Here is a 22,922-nt window from a genome sequence, read left to right on the forward strand (position 1 = left end):
CTGTTTGGGGCAATAGGAACATGATACAGTGTATAGATGATGTTTCGTTGAGTTGTATACTTGAAATTTGTTTGATTTTTCAAACCAGTGTCACCCCAATAAATTCAGTTAAAACAATAAAGACAAATTGGGTTGTTTTTTTTTAAATAACACATAATCAGAGTAGTAAAATGTTTCCCATTTACTGCAGAGTGACTGAATTAGATAAGCCATATTTGTATGTGGCCAACCCATCATTTACAAACACGTTTTATATTAGGCACTTATATAGCACACAGAAGTTATCACTCTCCTTCCAGTTATACAAACTATAAAAAGATAAAATAAAATAAGATAAATAAAAAACGACACTTGGCTAGATCTTATTTTTAAAGATTATGATTATAATTATTTTTAAATGTAATTATTTTTAATCATAATAAAACATTTAATCATTCTCGTTTTGTTCTGTATTTTCTTGAGGCAATGGGGACACAATAATTATCAAAAACACTAAGCAAAAGGCAAAATTAAACCTTTAAAAACTGTCAACCATTTAGCCACTCAAACATCAAAATATTTGAGTTCCTTCTCCATATAGGCACTATTCCAAATAGCACAGAACGAGGCTAAATACATAAATAAGGTATAAATAAGACAGGTATCCGTGCTAAGAAAAAAAATTTTTAAGCAGGGTAATGGTAATGAAATTATGTAGAGTCCTTCAAGGGCCTTTCTATCTTGATAACATTTGAAAGTCAAGGAAGAGGCAGTCAAGTGAGTATCTAGAGGGAAGAGCGTTGCAGGCAGAAGTAACAAGGCATCATCTCCTAGGACTTTGGGGGTGGGGGTGGGGGAGATGTGGCTGGAGCATAGAACAAGAAGAGGTGAGATCAAGTGTGGGGAGGGGCCCTCCAGAGTAACTGAAGTGACTATTTGCATTAAGAACTGGATATCTATGTTATTTATTTAGCTTTCACCCCATATGATTTAGACAACTAACAATGGAAGTGTTTAACAGAAAGCTACAGTAAACCCTCCTAACAGATAACTGATTATGGATACACAGGAGGTCTCTGTTTCCATAAAAAACGGGACGCTTCTGTTCTGAAAAGAAAAAGAAAAGATGAAACCAGCATCTGGACTAGAGGCACAAAAGAAAGAGACAAGAGGAAAGAGAGGTTGTGTTGTAGAACAATGGGACTACAAGGCAGAGAAACTTGAACATAGCTAAGGAAGAGCCCACAGGAAGAAGAGGACCATCTTGGAGAGCCAGGAGAAAAGATGCCTGCGCTTGACTCGAATCTAGGAAGTTAATCAGACTGAGAAAACAAAGAATTGTATTGTAGATTATATACTTTTGATAACCTATTTTGTCATTACTTCATAAATAACAGACCAATTATCCAATTATCAGGTCCCAGGATCCTGCTAGGTGCTAGGGACACAAGGCTAATTAGAAACCCCTACCAGATCATCACAGAAATTAATGATTAAGTACAAAAGTAATCCGGTGCTTTTACAATGGAGAAATTTGGCAGATACCATTTAAACAGTGTTTAAACTTAACATCACCACCAGTGGTACAACCTGACAACAACTGCAATGCCCTGAGAAAGAGTCATCTTCACATAGGCAGTATTCCTGCCAAACATGGAAATTAGACCAATTCAAAGGCAGGACATCTATATAAAACTAGCCTAAACTCTCCAGAAGTGTCAGTGTATTGGGGAAGGGGAGAATTAAAGGCTAGAAGTCAAAACTAAATAAAAAGGACAAATAAACACCGTATGTAATCTTTTACTGATTTCTGGATTCAGTAGGTCTAGGGTAGGAAAAGTCTACATTTTTCAAAAATGCCCAGGGAAAGCTGACATTGGTTCTTAGACCACTCTTTAAAAGTAACAAAATAATGTTATTCCTAGGCATTACATACTGAGGAACTTAAAGGTGAAGTACCCTGATATCTACAGTTATGTGCCTCAGAAAAAAAATGTTTATATAGAGAAATTGTGTTCATTGTATTATTCTTTCAACTTTTCTGTACATTTAAAGATTTTTTTCTTTAAGTTGGGGGAAAATACAGTCCAGACAGGAAAAGTTACAACACAACAGAAAGTATGAAGTTATAAATTGCTCCATCAGTGCACAAGCGGAGTGCCAGGTGAGAATTCCCAAATGGCCAGCAAGTCCTCACTCAGGATCCAATGTACGGATGGAGTTAGGGGGCAGCTGTTTTAGGTTCTGCAAAGGGGCAAAAACACTAGAGAACTTTGACACCTTCCAAGAAACACAAATGTGAGTGGAAAAAAAGATGAAGAGATCGCAGAAGATAAGGCTGAAAGATAAGAAGAGATTTGAATTTCATCTTTTTTTCTGTTTTTTTTTTAATATATTTTATTGATTTTTCAGAGAGGGAGAGGGGTAGATAGTTAGAAACATCGATGAGAGAGAATCATCGACCAGCTGCCTCCTGCACACCCCCTACTGGGGATGTGCTCGCAACCAATGTACATGCCCTTGACCGGAATCGAACCTGAATCGAACCTGGGACCTTTCAGTCCACAGGCTGACACTCTAACCACTGAGCCAAATCGGTTTTGGCTGAATTTCATCTTTCTTATTTGGACCATTCTATTCTTACTTATTAGTATTCTAACTCTTTATACTAGTTACCTAAGGAATCCTGAACATCACCACTACCACCACTCAGAAATGGAACATACCCCACCTCTCACAGCTACCATAGTGAAGTCTAAAAGCAGTCAGCAAGTGTGTTCCAAACCACTGTGGCATTTCCCCAATCTAAAGGAGTTCACACACACACAACTGCAGAGCTGAGTTGCTCAAAACTCCAAAGGCCCCAAACCAAGCATCTTCTTTCCAATCTATTCCCCTTGTGGGCTTCCCCATCTTCACTGACCAAAGCTCCACCAAACCAGGTCCCTTAGAAACAGCCTTTAGAACCCCTTTTCCTCCTCTTCCCTCCCCCTCCTCTGCACCTCAGTAAATATCTCACTCTACTAACCCTTCCCGTACTCAGGGCTCTGGCCTGAATACCGAGGAGTCTTCTCCTAACAGCCCTCGTAATTTGCTTCCACAGACAAGATGAAGCCAAAACTCCTGCGAACAAACATGATCCGCACTAGCATATCAGCCTCATCACCTGCCTCCACTCCATGAAACTCTTCTCCAGTGCATGTCTCCAGAGCTCTGTATAAGCAAGCCCTTTTCTCTGCTCAAAGCACCCTTCCAGTCTTTTCTTCTTCCTTCAAGACTTACACAAATGTCCTCTGCTTCTGTTCACTCTTTTCTGGGTTCCCCCCAGTACTTTACAAGTATCTCCTGTCTATTACACCACTTGTCACAGAGCACTAAATTAGTGTGTCTATCTCCCAAGAAACTGAAAGCTCTTTAAGCATAGGGACCATGGCTTTTTTAAACATGTTAACTTTCACCTAATAACATTTTATACATTATTAACTAAATTGGCTCAACTGTTTCAGGTTTCATCTAGCATAAAGAAAGAAGAAATGTTTCTTATTATAAATTAGTAAATATGAGTATAGACTGCTAATTTTTGCCTATCAGTGATATTACTAAGGCTAATCCAATTCATTTGTAAATTCCTTGAGTCTATTAGCAATGGGTAACTCCCACATTAACATCTCCCCAACACCTGCTTTGAAATGCAGACTTACAACCTATATATATATATATAAAAGGCTAATATGCTAAATCACCCTCTGCCCATCCAACCAGTCACTATGGCACACACTGACCACCAGGGAGCAGACGCTCAATGCAGGAGCTGCTGAGCTGCAGTTACTTGACAGCGTTGGTTCTCAGGCTTCTCAGGTGATGCACCCTGAAACCAGAGAGGAGAGAGCCCAATTTCTTGCAGGGCCACGCGATTCCACCTTCAGACGTGGGTTATGTTGTTGCTGGGCACTGTAAGCCCCGAATCTGGTTTACTGCATAGTTGCGTCTGCGTTGCACACCCTGTACAACAGCAACTTTGCAGAGTGCCCTCTCCCACTCTGGGACTCCCTGGAGGGATGTTGGAGAACTGGTTTCAGGCTGAGGGACCCCACCTGCCAGAGACCTCACTCACTCCACAGATGCTGGGGAGGGACCAGGGAGGTTGGCTCCAGAGTGTGTCCAGCCCATCTCACCCAGTCCCGCCCCACTGGCCACCTTCTAATTAATTTCCTTTCAATGTGCACAAATCCTTGCACAGGGACAATAGTAAAGGTATATTTAATTGAACCCTTCCCATGACAGTTGAGATATAGCAAACTAAATACTGCCTTAGACCCTGACTCAATAAAGATATATAAAATTAAAAAAATCACATCTTTTACTGGTCATAATGACCCTAAAGAAGCTTAAATTTTTCTCAAGGACTGCCATCCTTCACTTCTTTGGATTTCCCCCCCTCCTCCCAGGCTATCAAGCTCACATTTTACTTAACTCTTCTCTGCAAAATGACAGGTTTCTAAAGATACACTTCAAAGTCAGTCCAGAGCTTTTCTGAGAACAGGATGACCCCAGGTCCAAAGAAGCAAGAAAATAACAGCTGATTGAAAAAAAACCTTTGCCAATTTAGAGACTCTCCAGGAACAGAATATCTCCATGAATACTGCCTTATCAGTAATAATTTATCCTTTCAGCTTCTGCCTTTTTCACTGTACTATCATTTTTCACAAACCATGATTAAAAGTCTGGATTAACACTGAAATATTTAACATTATGAAATATTCAATATACCATGAAAGAATAGTAACAATGCATCTTTGCTTGAAAAGAAAGGTTTCAAAGCTGCACAAGGCAAATGGACTATTAACAAAAACTCCTATCCTTCGTGTCACTAGAAATGGCCCACAAATACATGCATTTTCTGAGTTATGATAGCACTTTCACTTTCAAGAACAGTCTGCTAACCTGGTTAATAAACCAGTACAGGATTATGTAACTTGATAATTAACCAGACTTCAAATTCACACCTTCAACTCATAATGTCAAATACTAACAAAGTAAAATAAGCCATAACAATAAACAATTTCAAAATATAATTGATGACCTATTTATATATAATATTAATAATTTAAAATCTCAGAACAAGAAAATGAGGGAAATCCACAACTGAATTTAATGAAATGAAGTCAAAACAATCCAGAAAAAAACTAGCCTTCAAATTATCAACTAAAAGTAACAGTTATTTAACACAGATTAAATTATTCATTACAAAATAATTTTTTCATATGTGTTTCTATTGATTTTTAGGTAGAGAGAGATAGAAACATCAATCTACTGCCTCCTGCATGTTCCTTCCTGGGGACTGAGCCTGAACCCGGGCATGTGCCCTGACCAGGAATCCAATCAGTAATCTCTTGGTTCATGGGTCGACACTCAACTACTAAGCCACATATGCAAGGCTCATTACAAATTTTTAATGCAAATGATAAGTTCTTTTCTCTGTAAAGTCTTAAAAAAATTCTCAGAGGAAAATTACAACAATTTCTTCTTTTATGATAATGTAAACATGGATCAGATAACAAGACATTTTAAAAATCAAATCACACTACCCATATAATAAATATTCCATATGATCAAGTCTTGTTATAAATACTTAGAATAACACTTGAAGAGTCCTTTCAAACTGTATTTACATTATGTGCATGGCTCCAAACTTGCAACCAGTGAAAAAGCACAAATTAATCCCAAGCAAAAAATGGGGTTGACAAATGAGTCCATCAGAAAGTAAAAAGAAATACATGTTAATTTCAAGCTCCATTAGAAAAGAGTTTGGGGCATGCTTGTACAAGAAGAAATGTTATTTAAAACAAAAAACAAAAACTAAAGAAAATAATGAACATTTAGAGGCTCCAACAGAGAAAGGGCAATGTTAAAGTTTTATGTGAAGTGTGGTATTTCTGCACACTTTGAACTTACAATAATGGATAAATTTAGTATAGTGCTCTTGCAGAGTGACATAGGGCAAGTCAAGCCAGACTGTCCATTTCCCAAAATATTCAGCCCACTCAACCAGTGGCCACAACATGGGGGTGCTGAGCAGACTACCAAGCTACATAAGCAACACCATCCGCAAGCAAGCACACCAGCACTTGGCAAATTTTCGGAGCTAGTGCTCCGAGATTCTCCCAGATGCCTGATATATTTAATTTCTTAAGAGAAAACGGTACTAATAAAACTTAAAGCCTCCAACATGTATAATATAACCAAAATTCCTCTAAGTCTTCTAAGGGCATGGCTTCACAGTCATTCATGAGGAAAATATGATTTGGGCTGGCAAAAAAGATAACCGATTCCACATCTTCCACTGTTTATTCTATACTAGAGGCCCAGTGCACAAAATTCATGCACAGGTAGGGTCCCTAGAGGTTGCTGGCTGCCAGCCAGGATCTCCCTTCCTCCACCCCCACTGCCCAGCTGCCTGCCACCACCAGCAGGGGCCTCCCTTCCCGCAGTTGGCCAGCTGGCCCCAGCCCCTTGTCGAACTCCTGGTCAAGGGGACAATGTGCATATTAGGCTTTTATTATACAGGATACAGAAACTAGCAAAAAATATACATTATGAATGAATTTAATTTTTAACTATTTTTTCAGCTTTTACATGCAGTAAAATTCACTCTGATGTACTATTCTGAGTTTTGACAAACTCATAGTTGTGCAATCACCTCCACAATCAAAATATAGAGAAGTTAAAGGGCTTTATTTTAACAGCATGTACATACAACCAAACCATCGAAGTGCACAAAATATTATTAGCTTCAAATGCTAATTAGGTTCTTCAACTTACTGCAAAGCTGCAGTAATCCGAACACTGTACTGGCATAGAGAAAAAAACAAACCAACACAATAGAATGGAGCCCAGAAACAAGCATTCACATCTATTGTAGAGCCAAATGATATTTTACAAGGGTATCGAGGTTATTCAATGACTTTTCAACAAATGATGCTGAGAAAACTGTAAATCCAACTGGAAAAGAATGAAATTGGACCACTACCAAATACCATATGCAAAAATTCACTCAAAATTGATCGAAGATCTAAATGTAGGAGCTAAAACAATAAAACTTTTAGAAGAAAACATAGGGCAAAAGATTCATGACACTGGATTTGTCAATGATTTCTTAGCTATGACACCAAAGAAAATAATAGATATATTGGACTTCAAAATGCAAGTATTTGAGTATCAAAAGACATGAACAAATGAAAAGGGTTCAGTTAGTTAACGGAAGAAAATATTTGCAAATCATATATGTAATAAAGGATTATGTTGTTTTTTATTGATTGCAGAGAGAGGAAGAGGGAGAGAGAGATAGAAACATCAATCATGAGAATATTGATTGGCTGCCTCCTGAATGCCCCCTACTAGGGATTGAGCCTGCAAACCAGGAATATGCCCTAACTGGGAATCAAACCATGACCCCCTGGTGTATGGGTCAACGTTCAACCACTGAGCCACATTGGTGGTGGTGTAATAAAGGATTAACATCTAGAATAGAGAACTCCTAAAATTTAAACAATCAAAATACCAAAAACCTGCCCTAGCTGGTTTGGCTCAGTGGATAGAGCATCAGTCTCCAGACTGAAGGGTCCCAGGTTCAATTCCGGTCAAGGGCACATGCCTAGATTGTGAGTTTGATCCCCAATGGGAGATGTGCAAGAGGCAGCCAATCAGTGATTCTCTCATCATTAACATTTCTCTCTCCCTCTCCCTTCCTCTCTGAAATAAAAAAAAAAGATAATATATAAAACACACACACACACACACACACACACATATGTGTGTGTGTGTGTGTGTGTGTGTGTGTGTATATACATATATATATATATATATATATATATATATATATATATATATATATATATTTATTTTTTTTTTTTTTTTTTAATACCAAACAACTGATAATTCTCAGGGGAAAGGTATTGGGGGGGGGGGGGTTTTGCAGGAAGAGACTGAACAAAAATCGTACATTTATGGATGAGAACAGTGGGGGGAGGGGAGGGGAGGTAAGGGCAGAGGGTAGGGTGGGAACCGGTGGAGAGGAGCAATGGGGGAAAAAAGAAGAAACTATTTATCTGAACAATAAAGATTTAAATTTTAAAAACATAAAATACCAAACAACCTGATTATGTGCAAAAGACTTGAATAGACATTTCTTCAGAAATACATGAATAGTCAAAAACACATGAAAAGATACTCAGCACCACTAATCATTAGAAAAATGCAATTCAAAACTACAATGAGATATCACTTCACACTCATTAGGATGGCTACTACAAAAAGAAAATACATGTTGGTAAGGATGTGAAGAAATTAGAAATCTTGTGCACTGTTGAAAGGAATGTAAAATGATATAGCTATTGTAAAACAGTATGGTGGTTCCTAAAAAAAATAAAATAAATAAGTTTACTATATGATCAAACAATTCCACTTCTGGGTATATATCCAAATTAATTGAAAGCAGGGTTTCAAAGAGATATCTGTACACCTGTGTTCCAGCAGCATTATTAACAGCAGCTAAAATTTTGCAATCTAAGTGTGCATCAACAAATAAATGGATAAAATGTGTTGTATATATACAATAAAGTTTATTCAGCCTTAAAAAGGAAAGGAATTCAGATACATGCTTCAACATTCATGAGCCTTGAAGCCATTATGCTAAGTGATATAAGCCCAAAACAAAAGGAATGTATTATGTTTCCACTTTTCTGAAGTACCTAGAATAGGCAAATTCATAGAGAAAGAATGAACAGAGTATACCAGGGACTGGTGAAAGGGGAGGATGAGGAGTTACTGTTTAATGCAGCAATTGCCAACCTTTCAGATCTCACGGACCACCGGTTGGTGACCATTGGTTTCTATTTAGAATGATGAAGAAGTTCTGAAAATGAATAATGATAATGGTTGCACAACGCTGTAAATTTACTTAACGCCACTGAACTGAACACTTGAAAAAGGTTAAATGGTAAATTTTGTTATGTACATTTAACCACAATAAAAACTTTTCTAAAGTGTAGCAAGTCTTCCCACCTCCCCTACTTGGGAATTCCACTTCTAAGAAGTTTCCTAAGAAATAATAAAGCCCTCACCGGTTTGGCTCAGAGCGCTGGCCTGTAGACTGAAAGTTCCCATGTTCGATTCTGGTCAAGTGGATAGATCTTAGTTGCAGGCACATCCCCAATAGGAGGTGTGCAGGAGGCAGCTGATGGATGTTTCTCTCTCATCGATGTTCCTAACTCTCTATCCCTCTCCCTTCCTCTCTGTAAAAAAAAAAAAAAGAATCACTAAAAATATATTTTTTTAAAGAAATAATCAAGCATGGGCAAAAGATGTATCTACAAAATAAAGCAGCTCTGGAAGCAAACGAAATGTCTAACTTAATCAAAGAAGCTACATAACAAAATAGGAGGGGATCATTAATGTTGTTACTTTTTCTATGGAAGCCACCAGGTTGAGAGTGTGGCCTTCTCCTCCCATGCCATGGCATGTGCTCATCCATGATATCAGTATACTCTAAAAAGGTGGAGTCATCAGGCAAAAATGTCACTTTGCCTGCTGCATTCGAGACTCCTATTCGACCAGATATTGTGAACTTTGCTCACAACAACTTGCACAAAAGCAATAGAATGGCCCTAAACTGTCAGTGAATTGGCAGATCATCAAAACATGCTGAGTTTTGGGGTACTGTGGCTCAAATCCCATTAGTTGAAGGTGGTCAAACTCATCATTCTGGCCAAGGTGCTTTTTGGAAATGTGTGTTATGGAGGCTGCATGTTTGCACCAACCAAAACCTGGCAGCACTGGCACTGCAGAATGAACACAACACAGAAGCGATAATGCCATCTGCTCTGCCTTGGCTGCCTCAGCCTTCCCAGCACTAATCATTTCCAATGGTCATCATATTGAGGAAGTTCCTGAACTTCCTTTGGTGGTAGAAGATAAAGTTGAAGGCTATAAGAAAACCAAGCAGGCTGATTTGCTTAAGAAACTTAAGACCTGGACTGATATCAAAAAGGTCTATTCCTCTCAGTGAATGAAGCTAATGAGAACTAAGAAGGCATCATCTGAGGACAATGATATCAAAGCCTTCAAAAGAATCATCCCTGGAATTATTTTGCTTCATGTAAGCAAACTGAACATTTTGAAACTTACTCCTGGTGAGGATGTGGGCCATTTATGCATTTGGATTGAAAGTGCTTTCCACAAATTAAAATTATCTGTATTGCACCTGGCATAAAGCTGCCTCCCTCAATAGTAACTACAACCTTTCACAAGAAGCTCAATACATATTTTAGCAGAATCTTGAAATGCCCAGAGATCGAAAGCACCACACTAGAAGATTCATAGCAGAGTCCTAAAGAATCCACTGGAAAACCTCAAAACCATGTTGACAGTAAACCCATATACAAAGACCATGCACCTGAGCACCATTCTTCATCAGGCATAGAACCACAAGCTCCATATGGATAAAGCAGCAGCAGCAGCAACAGCTGCAGCGCTAGATGTCAACGAGATGAGGAGGAGGTTCCAAGCAAGACGCCTATGATAGTAAAGAGAGAAAAGAAGGCTATTGGCATCATGAAGCAGAAGTTTTTGGTGAGGAAAAAAGCTACAGTTATCAAGAAACCAGCAAGTGAAAACCAAACAGAAAAGAAGACCACTACAGAAGAAAAGACACTTGTAGCATAAACTTCCATTTGTTTATTAAATAAAAGGCAAATCACTTTGCACAGCTGATCTATATATGCAAAAGGCTGTGTCCATCCGGTAGCTATGATGTACACTGGCCACCAGGGGGCAGACGCTCAACACAGGAACAGCCATGACCGCACTGGCCATTTACAAAGAAATGGCACTACAGACCTAGCGCTGACAAAGTAACACTCAGCTTCCCCCAAGTGGGACACAGGCCCTGCCACCACCCTGGAGTGACAGCCCACCAAATCTTAACCAACAATGCCGAGACCCCCATGGCACAAAATGTGGCCCACAGCTCAGCCCAGCCCAGCAATGGTGGCTGTGAGCACCTGGTAATAACGTCATGTAGCAATGCCCAACTCCCTCTCCCTAGCAACTAACCTACTTGGACTTTTTTCAGCCCAGGTACCCGACTTGTTTATAGCCAGATACAAACATTTTACAGTTTAACCAAATGTTTGTGAAGCATTTTTCCATGCCTCATCTCTTTTGATCCTCACAGAAATCCTGGAGTATGTAGATAGGAGACTCAGTAGAATCCTATTTTCTTTTCATTAGCAAGATGTGAATAGTGATATTTTTCAATGTACACGAATCCATGCACCAGGACACTAGTTTTGAATAAAAACCTGACCAAAGGCAAAAAAAAAACTGCTATGTTAGCATTGTGCAATTAACCACATTTCATCAATTCTAAAACACAGACATTTCACATTTTTAAGTCTAAAATCTGGATAGCTTACAATTGATGGCATTTCCTCGTTTTTTAGCAGTCTTTCTTTTTTCTTAAGCAGTACATAAAGGTTAATCTTAAGCTACTAATACAGGAAATGTATACATCAGAATATTAACAGTATTTATCTCTAGGTGATATAAATGAGCTTTACTTAAGAAAAAAATTTTTAAAAAATTTAAACTTTAATAAGTTTAATAATAAAGCCATGCCTTCTCCCATTCACCCCCATATCAACATGACACAATTCTACATATAGCCTTAAGTACATCTACTATAACTAATTCAGTATTTATTACCTGCTATGGGTTTAGAACGAAGTCAGATATCATAGAAGACAAGGATATACAAAAGAATGTAATTGCCTTGAAGCTCAGCATCTGACAAAAGAATTTTACAGTCTAGAAAAATCTTAAGGAAAGTAAGTCAGCAACTTAATACTATTTAAATACTGAACTAGATTACTGGTTTTATCTGTTAGACAGCCCACTTAATATGGATAAAAACTTGTTCTGCCAACACTCCATAACTGAAAGAATTAGCACTTTATCACATTAGAGGCTAAAATAAATATCTACACATATAAAAGGCTAAGGTACTAAGTGTCCCTGTGACCGGTAGCTATGATGCACACTGACCACCAAACTGCGGTGATTTGGCAGCGGCAGTTCTCAGGCTTTTCAGGTGATGCACCCTGAAACCAGAGAGAAGAGAGCCCGATTCCTCGAGGGGCCACGCAATTCCATCTTCAGCTGTGGGATTTGTTGTTGCTGGGGCACTATCGGCCCCAAATCTGGTTTACTGCACACTTGTGTTTGCGTTCCACACCCTGTACGACACTATGCAGAGTGCCCTCTCACACTCTGGGACTCCTCGGGGGATGTCGGAGAGCCAGTTTCGGCCTGATCCCCACAGGCCAAACCGAGGGACCCCACCTGCCAAAGGGACCCCACTCACTCCACAGACACCCTTTGAGCCTCAGCACCATCCCAAGTGCAGCCAGCCAGGGAGGGACCTCCGGAGGTTGGCTCCAGGGCATATATGGCCCGTCTCACCCAGTCCCATCCCGCCAGCCACCTTCTAATTAATTTCCTCTCAATGTGCACGAATCCATGGACTGGGTCACTAGTCCTTTATAAATCATCTTAGTCATTACATAGATGACAAAGTTCACTCTCAGGCTGGTACTCATAACATTAAAAACTCAAAAAAAGCACATGATCACCAGCTATCAGGTAATAGACATATAATCAATGACAAATTAGCAACAGCAGAAGACACCCTACCACGTAACCTTTTATTGTTTATTATGACATGTTAAAAATTTCTTTCTTTTTTAATTCTCTCCCCAGGTCTTCCTTGCTGACCATGTGTTCACTGTGCTGGAAGGTAAAGTGGCTGCAAAGGAACCTAGTTCCTGCCCTCAAGATTCCTCCCACAGTTCAGCTGAAGGGGGGAATAGAGAAAAGGAGAAAAGCTCCATGATGTTGGATATGGCTATGATCTCTTATATATGACTCTAAAAGTACAGGCAACCAAAGAAAAAAACAGATAAACTGGACTTGGCAAAAATTTAAAACTTTTGTTCATCATACCAGCAGGGTTCAAAGACAACCTATAAAATGGGAAAAAGTATTTGCAAATCATATATAATAAGGGATTAATATTCAGAATATTTTAGCCCAGCTGGTGTGGCTCAGGGGTTGAGCATTGACCCATGAATCAGAGGTTCTCAGTTCGATTCCCAGGGCACCTGCCTGGGTTGCAGGCTCAATCCCCAGTAGAGGGTGTGCAGGAGGCAGCTAATCCCTATATAATCAGCCAGCCAGTAGGTTGGATGGAGAGATGGGAGATGATCTGCTCTCTCCAAACTACCAGCACTATTGGAATAAATACTCACATATGATTCAACCCTGTCTCTGCTTAATTTGGCTCAAGTAGTGGCAGGTAGCCTCAAAACTGTTTAGTGTCCAGTATCAAAAGGACATTATCAACAGAGTAAAAAAAACAACCTATAAAATGGGAGAAAATATTTGTAAGTCATGTACTATCTAATAAGTGATTAATATCCAAACTGTTTAAAGAACTCCTACAACTCAACAACAAAAACAACTTGATTAAATCAGGCAAAGAACTTGAATAGAGATTTCTTCAAAGAAAATATACAAATGGACAATAAAATTAAAAGATGCTCAATATCACTAATCATTAGAGAAAGGCAAATCAAAACCACAATGAGCACCTTACATCCATTAGATGGCTATTTTATTAAACAAATAAATAATAACAAGTGTTGGTGAGCATGTAGAGAAATTGGAACCCTAATATAAATCTGATGAAAATGTAAAGTGGAACAGCTACTGTGGAAAACAGTATGGCAGTTCCTCAAAAATATAAACACAGCTGAAACCAGTTTGGCTCAGTGGTAGAGCATCGGTCTGCAGACTGAAGGGTCCCAGGTTCAATTCCAGTCAAGGGCATATACATTGATTGCAGGCACATTCCCAGTAGGAGGTGTGCAGGAGGCAGCTGGTCAATATTTCTCTCTCATCGATGTTTCTAGCTCTATCCCTCTCCCTTCCTCTCTGTAAAAAATCAATAAAAATAAAAAATAATAATAAAAATATGTATATATATATATATATATATATATGCATAAAATTCCACTTCTGATAATATATTCAAAAGCCTTAAAAGCATGGATGCAAATACATATTTGTACAATCATATTCAGAGCAACATTCATGAGTGCCAAAAAGTGGAAGCAACCCAAGTGTCCATCAATACATAAATAAATGATGGAATATTATTCAGCCTTAAAAAGAAATTCTGACACATGCTACAACACAGGTGAACCTTAAAGGTACCATGCTAAGTAAAATAAGCCAGGCGCAGAAGTACAAATATTGTACAATGCACTTAAAATGAGGCACCTACAGTAGTCAAATTCAAATAGGCAAAAAATACAATCGTGGTTGCCAGGGATTAGGGGACAGGAAATGGAAATTATTACTTAATAAATGTGGAGTTTCAGTTTGGGGAAAATGAAAAAAGTTCTGATATGGATGATAGTGATGGTTGTACAATGTAAATGTAATGACACTGAAGTATACACATAGTTAAAACGGTAAATTTTTTGTGTAATTTAGCACACACAAAAACAGAATATATGGGTGAGAATTTTAGAATTTCAGATAAATTTATCACTTTCAGCAATGATAACCAATGTCTCAATGAAAACAAACATGTTAATCAGCCTTGAGAGATAGACAGCATTTGTGTCAAAGAAGAATGGAAAATCCCAGTACAAATACCTGGCAAAGGACATGTAGCAACAATTTACGGTAGAAAATAGCCTAAAAAAGTAAGTTAGAGCAAGAATTTAGAAGAAGCCAATCTAAGAGCCTAACCAGTGCAACAACAAGATAGCAGTAAGTTTCTCAAATGAGAGTAGTGCTTGCATGAAAAAAGACTGAATGATGAAGGGGAAGACAGGAAGAAATTCAACTAACTTCAGCAAATACTTACTGAGCAACCTTAATGTCTCAGTATTTGCAACCTTCAATAGCATACATACCACCACCACCACTAGGGGAAAAAGAGGGTGCTCCAGTATCGAAAATATATATATATATATATATATATAAAAGGCAATAAACAGAACAATTTATCCAGAAAACAAGTAGTTTCATATATTAAAGAATAAAAGTTCAAAGATAAAAGGACAATCTAAACTAGAGTAAAAACAGAGACTGGAAAAAAAGGATTTATATTGTATAAGCTGGAGAAGTCATCTCTGATTAGATCTGCATAGAGATGAAGAATGAAATGGATATGGTCCTCAATTTGCCCAAAACAGCAATATGATATAAGGTCCTCCATAATCTGACCGTTTCCTCATTTACCATAGTTCCACCCACAAGCTATACTCCAGACAGAAAAGACTTTTTCCTCCTCCACTCAACAAAGTATCTAATTTGCACTCCACAACTCCTACTATGCCAAAGACTAAAAGCTATCCATCTCTCCAAGATCCTCACAGGCCCACTTTATAACAGGAAAGGCAAAGACAGCTCCTTCATCTCTAACACCTTCACTCCATCTTCCTAGCGTAACGCCCTACTTCCACTTGTATACAAATACAAGCCCTGCAAGCACTAGTACTAGTGATCTGATTAAAAAGGAAATCAGAGCATGAAACACTCTACAATGGCTTCTTAGAGATCTTAGAGTAAAATCTAAACATATGACCTAGCATTTCCTGGCAATCTCATGCGCGGCCTGTCCTCTTCACCCCTAAAGTATTCAAGCTACACGGGTCTTCTCTTAGGTCTCTAAACACATGGAGTTCTTTCCTGTCTCAGAACTTTTACACAGCACAGGACCAGAGGACCCTCTTCCCTCTGTTCAGATATTCAATAGCATAAATACTACCACCCCCAACAACCAGGTATGTCTGTCTTGTCTCACACTATTGTTACCTTCTCAAAGAAATTCCAGTGCCCTGCCAATTACTGATCTCCACCTCTGGTTTAGGTCTCCAGAAAAAAAGGTATCTCATTTTGGGCATGCTGAGTTTGAGAAGCCCCTGGAACACCCAAGTAGTTCTTTGGTGCATAGTTGACCACGGGGGTCAGGTAAGACCTTTACTCAAAACAGAAACTTGGGCCCTAGCTGGTTTGGCTCAGTGGATAGAGTCGGCCTTCGGAGTGAAGGGTCCCGGGTTTGATTCCGATCAAGGACACATGCCCAGTAGGAGGCGTGCAGGAGCAGCTGATCAATGATTCTCATCATTGATGTTTCTATCTCTCTCCCTTCATATCTAAAATAAAATTTTATTTATTTTTTTACTTTTTTAAACTGTTACTTTATTTAAAAATATATATATATAAATTCGGGCCTGGCTGGTGTGATTCAGTGGTTGAGTGGCAACCCTAGGAAACACAAGGTCAAGGTAAATGCCCCAGTTGTGGGCTAGATCCCCAGTAGGTTGTGTGCAAGAGATAGCTGATCAATGATTCTCTCTCATCATTGATGTTTCTTTTTCTCTCTCCCTCTCTAAAATCAATAAAAATATTTTTAAATAAAAAAATATATAAACTTGGACTTTAGCATGTCAATTTTATAACAGGAAGACTGTGCAGAGAAGTGATTCTCAACTTGGATGAAGAAGGCACCCCTGATCTCTAAGTCACTGTATGGGAGTGAGGTAATGCCACATCAATGGTGTGAAGGACTGAGATATAGGATAGAATCCTAGCTATGAGTGGACTGGGGGGAGGGGCAGGTGAGAAGAACCAAGAGAATAAGGCAAACCAGGAGACAGTCATATTACAATTCCACAGACTCCCATACACTTTTATACTTCCTCTCTTGACATAACTCTACTCATTTTCATCCAGTTCCAATGACACCCCCTCCTAGAAGCTTTTCTGGCCTAATCCAAACAAAACTAGCCCCCTTCTCCATACCTCCAAGCTTCTCTTACCATTAGTATTCTATAAAATTTGACCCACACACAAGTTCCTCATCAGTACTGATATGGCCCTTGATGCAATCTGCCTGCCTTGTTCTACACCTGGTGTTGTGTGCCTTCCCCATCACACTGAGAGTTCTTAGGGGTAGAGACCTTATCTTAATCATCTGTGGGCCCTTAAGAAAATGTGTGTTTGGGAGGGGGGGAGGGGAGAGAATATTATCTTTTAACTTAATAAAGTCAAGGACGGTAAGTGGGTAGAGATCATGGGTATTTTCTCCTTCTGTCTTATATATAAAACAAACTAAAACATCATTCCCTTCAACATAAATATGAAATACCCTTAACACAGTCTTTTCTAAGTGAGCATTAACTTCTGTACAAACCAAACAAAAATGTTTAAAAAGACGCAAGAGGACAAAAAGAGGGTGTTAGTTCTGGATTTGAGCCAACTGCCGCCTGCATTATTGGGAAGCCATTCCTGCCAGGCCAAGGTTAGGCATTCGGTCGACATTTTTTTTCCAACAAGTGCTTCACATACATACATACACACACACACACACACACACACACACACACACACACACACTCCTTTAAAAGTCAACAAAAAGAGCCTCTAACGCCGATCGGGAGAACTAGAACAAGTCCAGAGTTCCCAGGGAACCAGCACAAGAAGCCCGAGGAGTCTCGGGGCGAAGGTAGCTCGGTTCTCGCCGGGACCGCAGGGTGGGGCGCACCTCCCCGCGGGCCGGCGGGCGGGCGGGCGCGGTCGGAGAAAGCGAGCGGACACACAACTTTCGCGTTCGCCCCGCCGGGGGTGCGGGGTGCGGCCGTGCGGGCCAGGAAGTTTCGGGGGGCGGGGGCCTGCGGCCACGGAAACCACAAACCACCACAATCACTTCCCCGGAAAACTCCGCGCCCGAACCTTTCCGCGCAGATTCCTCGCCAGGAGGCGGCCGAGGGGGCCCAGCGCGGGCGGGGCGCGCGCGCCGAGGCCACGCGAACAAAGTTGAGGAACCGGGAGAAACTTTCCCGAGAGCAAGAGGGGCGGCCGCGCGGGCCTGCGGCTCGCCAGGCTCAGCCGCCCGTGGCCCCTCAACTTCCCGAGCGCCGCCACAGGCCGGCCCCGCCCGGCCGCCGGGGCCCAGGCCCGAGGCCCCGCCGGGGAGGCGGGCCGGCGGCCCCACCGCGCCCGCCCGCCCGCCCGGAGCCCCATTCCCGGCGGCGTCACGGAGGAGAGGGCGCCCCCGCCCCAAGAGCCCCCTCGGCCCCGCCGGGGAGCTCACGGCCCGGCCGAGAGTTACCTGCGGCGAACGGGACGAGCGCAGGAAGATTCCCGAGGCTCCAAACTGACGGACGGACGCCGCTTTGTCTCCCTCCCGTCCGGCTCCGAGGAGGAAGTCGGACGCTCGACGCCCCCGCCCCGCCCCCACCCGTGGCCCCCGCCCCGCGGCCCGGGCGCCGCCCGCCCTTCCCGGCACCTCCCTCCGGCGCGCTCTTCCAGGCGCCTCCCGCCTTCGCCCTATTTCCCCGGCCCTCGCCCTGGGGACCGAGCCCCCCGACCTAGACAGCGTGGAGACGCCGGGCCAGCAGCCCCAAAAGGACCTCTTGAACCCCGCCCTTCACCCCACAGTTACCTCATTCCAGGCCCCTAGCCTAGCGACTTCCCAGGCCAGGAGTGACCCCCCCCCCAGAGGAAGGAGGAGCGGTGACTCCTGGAACAGCGGGAGTGGGCGGGAGGGCGGGCAGGTGAGTCACCACGCGCATAGGTGAGTCTCCGGGCGCTGCCCTCGCAGGCCGGTCCCTGGCTGGCGCTACAAGGCTCTGGGCACACTCCTCTGAGGAGTGCCACAGGTGTTCCTCCGAGTCACAGGCTTCCAGAAAGGGGCTCTAGGCCCACCCCCTGTTTTACAAGAGAAACTGAGGCCTCACCGCTCGAAGCAAGAGAAGAACCGACTCTGGGGACCTCTTGATGTGAGATGGAAATCATCCGATCACTGGACAGACGAGGAAACCAAAAGGACCTAGCTTCTATCCCTATTCCTCCCGCCATTTAGGGAATGTTATCCCCACTCTCTTCCTTACCTTTCTGGTGAATGTTCAAAAGAACAAAACAAACTACAAAGCAAACAAAAAAAAAATATTACATATTCACTTGTCAGCTTCATAGGATGATGAACAAGGATGATTTCTCCGTATTGGCCTATAAATCCAAAATAATGCAAGGCAATATCCACTGCTGACTTAGTACTGAGTACTGAGCAGGGTGCTAGGGAGACCTGCCCTCAACATGTTCACCCTTTACTACTCACACGCCCTCCTCCTCCCCCTGGGAAATGCAAATTCCTGGGAGACAGGAGTTGTATGTATCCCCTATGGCACTCCACACAATGCTCATCCCCTAGGCCACATGTGTCAAACACAAGGCCCGCGGGCCAAATCCGTCCCGCCAGGCCTTGCAATGTGGCCCGCACCGAGCTGTCATCACTGCACTCCGCTGCGTTTCCATCACAATGACAGTTTATGACTGTTCAGTAAACCATTCGGCCCGCGATTTAGGCTGGATTTTAGATTTTGGCCCTTTCTCTGATTGAGTTCGACACCCCTACTCTATAACTTTGTATATCCATCACTTCACTTGGGACCAGCTACTTAATTTGTGAGGCCCCTTGTTCAAAAATTAACAATTTCAAGACACCAACAGCAGAGTATTAAACCCAAGCATGGAGCCTTTTCTAAGTATGGGGCCCTTCTACAAAAGTTGAATGTTTGTATCCCCCAAAATTCTTATGTTGAAAACCTATTGCCCACGGTGATGGTATTATGAGATAAGGCCTTTGCAAAGTGATTAGGTCATGAGGGCTTGGTGCCCTTATTTAAAAAAAAAACAAAAAACAAAAAAACGGGGGATTGGGGCGCCAAAGAGATCCTGTCCCCCTTCTGCCATGTGAAGACACAGCAAGAGAGCTCTGACTGTGAACCAGGAAGAAAGCTCTCACCAAAACATGACCATGCTGGCCTGCCTGGCATGGCTCACTTAGTGAGCATCGACCCATGAACCAAGTGGTTATGGTTCATTCCTGGTCAGGGCATATGCCCGGGTTGTGGGCTGGATCCCCATTGTGGAGCATGCAGAAGGCAGCTGATCAATTATTCTCTCTCATCACTGATGTTTCTCTCTCCTTTTCTCTTTCTCTCAGAAATCAATAAAAATATATTTTTAAAAAAACATGACCATGTTGGACTTTCCAACCTCCAGAATTGTTAACAATAAATTTTTGTTCTTAAACTACCCAGTCTGTGATATTTTTGTTATATCAACATGAATGGACTAAGACAGTCCCTAAAAAATGTAAGTGCAAGGTTTATTTGGGGAAAATAAGGGTAGCAGAAAGAATATGATAAGAGACTTGCAGTATACCCCAGCTAAGGGGAGTCAGTTCCCTACCTCTGAGAAAACTTGAAAAGCTTACTAGGAAAGACTTGAATATTCATATGTCCAAGGCACTTGTTGGGGAAACAGAAGTGAATACAACTGACTTGTTCCCTGATAAACTAAAAAAGAAGGTCAAAGTGGAGATAGGGGAGAGATGCAAGTAGATTTCAGGGGGAGTTAACCTAATCTAGGGTTCAGTGACATGAGGAAGTGACCTTTATGCTCTGACCCACTCCATTTAGATGTTAATACTCATCTCTCCACCAAAGCTGCTTTTATCAAGATCCCGAATAACCTCCATGGTGCCAAATCTAGTGGTCAGTCTCTCCTCCTTGAAATGCTAACTTCACTGGGCTGCCAAGGCACCAGGCTATTCTGACTTTCCCCCAACCTCCCCCATTGCAATTTCTTAGTCTCCTCAATCCTCCCCACCTGCAAAGGCAGAGCAGCAGTTATCAAAGTGCAGTCTGAGGACTCCTGAGATCTTTTCAGGGGGTAGTAAGGTAAAAACTATTTTTGTAAAAATACTAAAATATCAGTTGCCTTTTTCACTTCCAATCTTTCATGGTAACACATTAGAGTGTTCCACAAGCTACATGATATATGATACCACATCACATGAAATGCAGAAGCAAATACAAGAAACCAGCTACCTTTTTATTAAATGAGACATTAAAGAGATACACAAAAATACAAAGTAATGATATCCCTCAATTTTATTTTATTTTATAAAACGTTGTTTTTTTCTTTTTAAAATGTCGTATGATAACATGTAATAATATAGTAAACATTGATAGATAAACTCACATTAATAAAAGCTCTTTGAGATCCTCTAAAATTTTTAAGAGTATTAAAGGATCTTGAGATTTAAAAGTTTAAAATAGCTGCTAGAATGTCCCACACTCCATCTCTGGACCTCTTTCTCTGTCTGCCATCTCATCCAGTCTCTATCTCATGTTCATATCTCCACCTGAACCTTTCCCCTGAATTCTGAACTCCCATATCCAGCTCCTGACTTGGTCCCTCCCACTTGTATATCCAATATACATCTAGGCATCTCACACTTTGTGTGTCTGTAAGTCCAAAACTGACTTCCTGATATCTCTGTTTAAATTTGCTAATTCCACAGTTTCCTTATTTCATTAAATGGCAACTCAGTTCTTCTACTTGTTTAGGGCAAAAACTTTGAAGTTATCCAAGTTTTCATTCTCTCACACATTTTATGTCTGATTTCTCAGGACATTCTGTGCTTTTACCTTCAAAATATATTAAGAATCCACCAACTTTTTACCATCTCTTGGGTTACCATCCTGAATCAATCTGTATCCATCACTTAGCTTGAATTTCACAGAAACCTCCTAACTGATCTTCCCACTTCTGCCCTTGCTTCCCTCAGTCTAATCTCAGTTCAACAACTGGGAAGATCCTATTAAAATGGAAATCAGAACATGTCACTCCTACTCTGCCCAAAACCCTCCAATGACACTTGTCTCAGTAAATGTCAAGGTCCTTATAAGGGCCTCAAGAGCTCACCTGCCCCCTACACACTTTTCTGACATACTGGCCTCTTTACTATTCCTGGAACACAGCAGGCAGGCTCTTACTTGGGGCCTTTACCTTCTGCTTGGAATGCTGTCCTCCAAATAGCTGCCTGACTCACTCTCTCACCTCCCCCAGGTCTTTGCTCAGCTGTCGCTTTCTCAGTGAGGCTTCCTCTTGGCCACCCTATCTAGAATTGTAACCCATTCCTCCCACATCCCATCCCTCCTTACTTACTTTATATTCTCCTTAGGGTGTATCACCATATGACATATAAAGTCATTATGTATATTTACTAGAGGCCCAGTGCATTAATTTCTGCACCAGTGGGGTCCCTCTGCCTGGCCTGTGGGATCGGGCCAAAACCAGCTCGCTGACATCCCCTGAGGGGGTCCTGGATTTCGAGAAGGTGCAAGCCAGGCCAAGGGATCCCATCCATTGGCCAGACCCCAGCAGCAAGCTAACCTACCAGTTGGAGTGTCTGCTCCCTGGTGATCAGTGCACGTCATAGCGAGCAGTTGAGCAGCCTTAGCATATCATTAGCATATAACACTTTGATTGGTTGAATGGATGACCAGACACTTAGCATATTAGGCTTTTATTATATAGGATAGTCATATGTATATATAAATATGTATATGCCATATTTTTAACTTATTGTGTTCTGTCTGTCCCACTAGAATTTAAGCCCCATAAGAGTTAGAATTCTTGTCTGTTTTGTTCAGTGCTATGTCCCTGGTGCCTAGAATAGTCCTGGCACATTAGCAGGTCTCTCGATCAATATTAGTTAAATGAATGAAAAAATTAGTAAATGGGATCTAGAAAAGCCATTGACAAGGTGGGTATGGAGGGAAGGAAAGGATTCTATTCTAGATAAGCACATTTGAAGGCCCTGAGTCCCAATCTATGAAAAGAAGTTCTGTAATTCAGGAGCTGGTGAGGTAGGCAGAGGCCATACTAGACAGAGTTTTGTAAGGCTTTAGACTTCATTGTGAGGGGAAACCACAAAGAATTTTAAACAAAGAAAT

At 41.4% G+C, this 22,922-nt stretch overlaps 1 protein-coding gene and 1 pseudogene across 4 annotated transcripts in view; one reads left to right on the plus strand and one right to left on the minus strand.

Annotated features, from left to right (window-relative positions):
• The window catches only part of CTNNA1 (catenin alpha 1), a 172,602-nt gene extending 154,023 nt beyond the window's left edge, over nucleotides 1-18,579 (minus strand). For 2 of the 4 annotated variants that reach the window (XM_036424925.2, XM_036424926.2), the window contains exon 1: nucleotides 18,224-18,260. The gene's annotated coding sequence lies outside the window, so the exon portion shown is untranslated. Of the gene's footprint in view, nucleotides 1-18,223; nucleotides 18,362-18,556 lie in introns of those variants that run through there. The other 2 variants (XM_036424924.1, XM_036424923.2) reach the window with 2 other exon arrangements.
• On the plus strand, nucleotides 9,493-10,701 carry LOC118711671 (annotated as a pseudogene).
• Nucleotides 18,580-22,922: the final 4,343 nt, after the last annotated feature.

This window comes from Pipistrellus kuhlii, unplaced genomic scaffold, assembly GCF_014108245.1.
Source record: "Pipistrellus kuhlii isolate mPipKuh1 unplaced genomic scaffold, mPipKuh1.p scaffold_m20_p_8, whole genome shotgun sequence".
NCBI classification, from domain to species: domain Eukaryota; kingdom Metazoa; phylum Chordata; class Mammalia; order Chiroptera; family Vespertilionidae; genus Pipistrellus; species Pipistrellus kuhlii.